Below are 5,573 nucleotides of genomic sequence, written 5' to 3' on the forward strand. Positions count from 1 at the left end.
TAAGGTCTCTGTTTTAGGAGAGGCAAGAGCAGGGCCACTGAGAATGATGATACTAGGAGAGAAGAAATGTTAGAAAGAAATAGCTATTGCCGTCAAGGAGCAGACTTTTTATAAGATACTGTTGGGGCACTTGGGTGGCTCAGTCGGTTGAGCTTCTGACTTTGGCTCAGGTCATGATCTCGTGGTTTGTGAGTTCAAGCTTCACATGGACTCTGTCGTCAGCACAGAGCCCACTTTGGATCCTCTGTCTCCGTCTCTCTCTCTCTGCCCTTCCCCTCCTCATACTTTCCTCTCTCTCAAAATTAAATAAAACATTTATTTTTTCAAAAGAACACTGGGGAAGAGTTTCAGAGACTGACTAACCAATCCATTTCTTCTTCTTCTTGGTTACATAGAGTGACGACAGTCCTCAACCTGCCTTGCAGTCAGATGGGGCCATGTGACAGAGTTTTGCCCATTGGTAGACAAAATGAAATGATATTTTCCGTCTTTTGATGAGATGTTTAAGTAGCCAGTATATCTTCCTTTTGATTTCTTTTCTCCATAATTCAGTTGGACGTTTTCAGAATTAACTTAAACTATAAAATATAAAGACCAAAAGATGGAAACAGATTGATTTTGAATCACTTCTCAGAAAAGAAATGTTCAAGCTGCCTTTGTTGGACAGGGCAGTTATGTGGTTAAGAATAAAAAGCCTCCTGTGGTGCCTGGGTGGCTCATTAGGTTAAGCATCTGACTTCAGCTCAGCTCATGATCTCAAAGTTCTTGGTTTGAGCCCCGTGTCGGGTTCTGTGCTGAAAGTTCGGAGCCTGAACCCTGCTTATAATTCTATGTTTCCCTCTCTCTCTGTCCCTCCCCTGCTCACTCTCTCTGTCTCTCTCTCTCTCAGAAATAAATAAACATTAAAAGTTTTTTTTTTTTTAAATAATAAAAAGACTCCCAAAGGGAGGAGCCCAAAACCCATGGAGACAAATGCACAAGAAGTGTGTCCTGAGAGTAAGAAGCATAAACCCTAGGGTGGAGATTTTCACTATGTCTGCCCAGCAACACTGCAGAATTTTTCAGAGCAGTAAGAGTGGTGAATTTTTCATTCTTCACCTTTCCAAGTGGGAGTATTTATTGCTGACATCCTGTCCCTGTTTCACTACCAGATATGGTGTGTATTTATGTGGGTGGGGAGAATATAACTTATCCTTTTAGTCTAAAATTTATAGGACCATCATAAACCACACCTGAAGATTACATCGATGGCTAGACCTCATGCATTGATTCCAGAAATTTAGTCAGAGGCAATGGCTAAATAGAGATGGGCTTCTGGAATGAGAATTTCTTATGTGTGGAAAGAATATTGAGACAGATATTTATTGACCGGAAGGTTGGACTGTGACAGACACTGGCTGAATCTCTTATCAATTTTATGTCTTTTCCTAGGCATGGAGAAACAAGATTTCCCAGTTTTCTTGGCCTTTAGTTAGGAGTCATATGATTAGTTATGGTCAAGTGAATGTGAGCAGATGTGATGTAGACTCTTCCTAGGTCTGAATTCACAAAACATTGAAAACTTTGGCCCTTTTTTTCTCTTCCCAGTTTTGTGGATGGAAAAAGGATTCTGTGATGGCAGAGGAATGTGATAGAAGACAACAGGATCTGAGTCACCACTTAGAGGAAAGCTGTCTGGATATCTTAATTCTCACAATTGAATATGGCAGGAGAGAGAACTCATATTAAGTCACTGAGAGTGTGAATACTTGTTCAGCAGCTTCTACCTTTGATCTTAAGCAGAAGTAAATCAATAGTACAAAAATTTTTCACAAATATATGGCACTGGCTTAGGAGTAGAAAGCAAATAGGGAGGACATGATATTGGAAGAAGGTACCTCATGTTATGCTGGGAGAAAACATTTGGAAGATTGTCACTTTGGGCATTACTTTGGAGGCAGATCGTTTATCTAATTGACCTGGCAATCTAGTGGAAGAAATTTGAAAAACAAATCATATAATTCATGTGAGTAGGCTGTTATGGATGACATTTGGCAAAGAATTATAAAACAAGGATGACATAATGAAATTTTAGCTAGTTTTCTGGACGAAATGAAATGGAAGAGATGGAGTCAAAAAAATTGGGAAACTAGTAGGGTAAAAAAACCTTCTTTCTGACTCCAAATAGTAAGAAATAGGATTTTTTTTTTTTTTTTTGAGTGTCAACATCTAGTTCAGGTTGCATTTTGTCACAATGGTTCAGGTTGAAGATAAGCCAGATTATATGATCCGTACTTGTATTTATTTCAAGAGACCAAAGTAATAGTCATTACACATAGAGAAAGTCACAGCTCAGGAAATATATCTAGGGGTGCCTGGGTGGCTTAGTCGGTTAAGCGTCCGACTTTCGCTTAGGTCATGATCTCGCAGTTCGTGGGTTCGAGCCCCGCGTCGGGCTCCGGGCTGACTGGCAGCTCGGAGCCTGGAGCCTGTTTCAGAGTCTGTGACTCCCTCTCTCTCTGACCCTCCCCTGCTCACGCTGTCTCTCTCTCTCTCTCTCTTTCCTAAAAATAAATAAAACATTAAAAAAAAAAAGATATATCTAGGGGCGCCTGGGTGGCTTAGTCGGTTAAGCGTCCGTTCGCTTAGGTCATGATCTCGCGGTTCGTGGGTTCGAGCCCCGCGTCGGGCTCTGTGCTGACTGCCAGCTCAGAGCCTGGAGCCTGTTTCAGAGTCTGTCACTTCCGCTCTCTCTGACCCTCCCCTGCTCACGCTGTCTCTCTCTCTCTCCTAGAAATAAATAAAACTTTAAAAAATAAAAAAAGAAATATATCTAGAAAGAACATTGGATACGGCTTTTGGACCATGGACGGATTAGAAAAAGACAAAACTTAAGCCTAATATGCTTTTTTTGGGAAATGTATTGCCAGAGAAACTTCATGACTAGACTGAAAATCTCTTATGCAGTTTGAACTATTAAAACACCTTCCAGTCTCCTAGTTTCTCATAATCAAGAGGTTAAGTTCGCATTGCCTCAAGGAGGTAACATTAATCCTTATGTAAGATGTGGCCGAATAGGGTAATGTGAAGAAGAGCTTGAGGTCATGAAGAGCTATGACATATAGACATATGATATGAAGAGCCTTGGAAATAGATATTTCCAAAGACTAGACCCAGTTCATGGAATCTCCATTACCTCTCAAACAAGGACAATTCCCATTGTCTGGTCCCCTAAATTTCAAAATTACTATTGGACCCGTGACTGCTATGTGTTTCCCCTTATCTCCCTACCTCTTTCCTTCCTTCCTTCCTTCCTTCCTTCCTTCCTTCCTTCCTTCCTTCCTTCCTTCCTTCCTTCCTTCCTTCTTTCTTTTAGAAGCACACTATGACCGTTAATTTTATTTGTTCAAGGGCTCATTTGAAAGCACTAAACCAAGCATGGGTTTCAATTTTGTGAGCCCAGATTCACATATTTAGGAGTATAAAAGCAAACTGTTATCAATGTATATGGATGAAAAACTAAAGGCTCATGGCTGATCACATTGTAGTTTTAAAATTCTATAGCCTAGAAGCCAGAAGTCACAGGTCTTTAAGGTCTTTCTGGACATCCCACAAGGTATCTGAACTTTTCTTGAGCTGAGTAACCTCATCATCCTTCAGCTTCTGGTTCATAACATTGGTTAATCCCTGAGCTTTCAGGATACATGGAAGGCTTAGGAAGATTACATTCTCAGTGCCATACATTCCCTTCACCATTGCTGACACTGGATGAATCCTGGGTTGATTTTTCAAAATGACTTCAATGAGATCAGCCACACTTAATCCAGTAGCCCAGTTGGTATATCCTTTTAGTTTGAAGACTTCATAGGCACTTTCATACACCATCTTATGTACTTCCTTCCAGTTTTCACTGTCATTGTCTATTCCTATTTCTGAGTTTAGCTCCTGTACAGAAATGCCTGCCATATTCACTGTGCTCCACACAGCCACACTTGAGTTGCCTTGTTCTCTTAAAATCTATCCATGGCAGCTGTTGGGATGGCTGCCAAGTTTTTTAGTCACAGGAGAGTGAAATCTAGCAGAATTCAGATTACACCTGCTTCCAATCACACAGGGCTTGGGTAGTCCACTTAGCTCCTAGGTAACATATGTGAGAATATCCACTAGGTTGGAAGTCACAATTACAACGCAATCAGGACTGTACTTGACTATCTGAGGAATAATGAATTTGAAGACATTAACATTCCTCTGCACCAGATTGAACCACTCTCTCCCTCCTGCTGGCAGACCCCTGCAGTTACCACCACAATCTTAGAATTGGCAGTCATGGAGTAATCTTTCTCTGTCACAATTTTAGGTGTCTGAAGAAATAAGCTCCCATGTTACAGATCCATCATTTCTCCTTTGAGTTTATCTTCCAGAACATCCACAAGGGCAAGTTCATCAGCCAGAGACTTTCCCAGAATGCTGATGGCACATGCCAAACCAACCTGTCCAACACCCACCACAGTGATCTTATTGTTTGGGACAGTTGCCTCTTCTTCTGTGATTGACACAATCAGTTTTTCCTTAGGAGTTGCCATTGTGCCTAGTGAGAAACAGCTGTAAGAGTCATGCAAAGAAGACAGTGCCAGCTGCATGTGTCTCCTCCTTACCTCTATCTTTTTGTATGGAAGTGTCGAATGTGGATATCATCATTGTATATTGAAATGAGACATATATTGTATCTTTAGGGAAATGAGCCACATGGGGACTTGATGTAGAGGAGTGGAAATCACCTGGAGAATTTGATTTTGAGGTAGATATCTGATGGTAATTTAACCAGTCTGTTTCAGAAAGGAAGAGTATATTCTATGTGGAAAAGGATAAAAATGGATATTTGTTGACCAAAATATTGAGTTGTGACAGATATGTACCAGTATTATTTTCTCTTCTTGGGAACCCTAGGAGTCTATATTTGAGAGCTGCTATTTCATTTAGGTTGATGCCACATTCCTGAGTATGGCTATTAGAATGTAAGCAGAAATAAGACGTCACATTCTGACTGGGATGAGTCAATATATAGTGTGTATTCCCTAAGTTTTATCTCTCCTTGTTGACTGAATGATGCCAAGATGATTTTAATGTCAAAAGAGAGTGGAACATCCACAAAGAAAGATCTGGTTTGAGGGAAGTCCTTTGACCTTCCCATTAGATTGTGTTTGGAGTGAGGAATAAAGTTTTGTATCACACTATGACATTTCAGAATTTTTTTGTTACTGTGGCTTCTTGTAACCTATCCTGACTGATACAGGGGTTTAATACTTTCTGAATATCATAGCTTAATGGAAGAGGAAAAAAAAAAGATCTCAAATTTATAACGCATAATCTCTGAGAGAAGATATAATCATCATGGGAATTCTATCTTTAGGAAAAAGCAATGTTTTCATTAAAGCAAAGAAGTAAGGAAAGAGATAAGGAAGAGGTTAAAGATGAAAATGGGTTTGTTTCTTATAGAGTCGTGTTTTGAGATAGGAGACTGAAAAGTTTGGAAAGGTAAGCATAGAGTGTAGCTAGTTAGAATCAGGGAAATGCAGAGCATCTTGATGGTAGCA

General features: G+C 40.1%; 1 pseudogene; it reads right to left on the reverse strand.

The window, feature by feature from the left end:
• Positions 1 to 3,558: 3,558 nt before the first annotated feature.
• Positions 3,559 to 4,562, reverse strand: LOC120228467 (annotated as a pseudogene).
• Positions 4,563 to 5,573: the final 1,011 nt, after the last annotated feature.

Source organism: Hyaena hyaena, unplaced genomic scaffold (genome assembly GCF_003009895.1).
Source record: "Hyaena hyaena isolate Hyena2069 unplaced genomic scaffold, ASM300989v1 scaffold_23, whole genome shotgun sequence".
Lineage (NCBI taxonomy): Eukaryota > Metazoa > Chordata > Mammalia > Carnivora > Hyaenidae > Hyaena > Hyaena hyaena.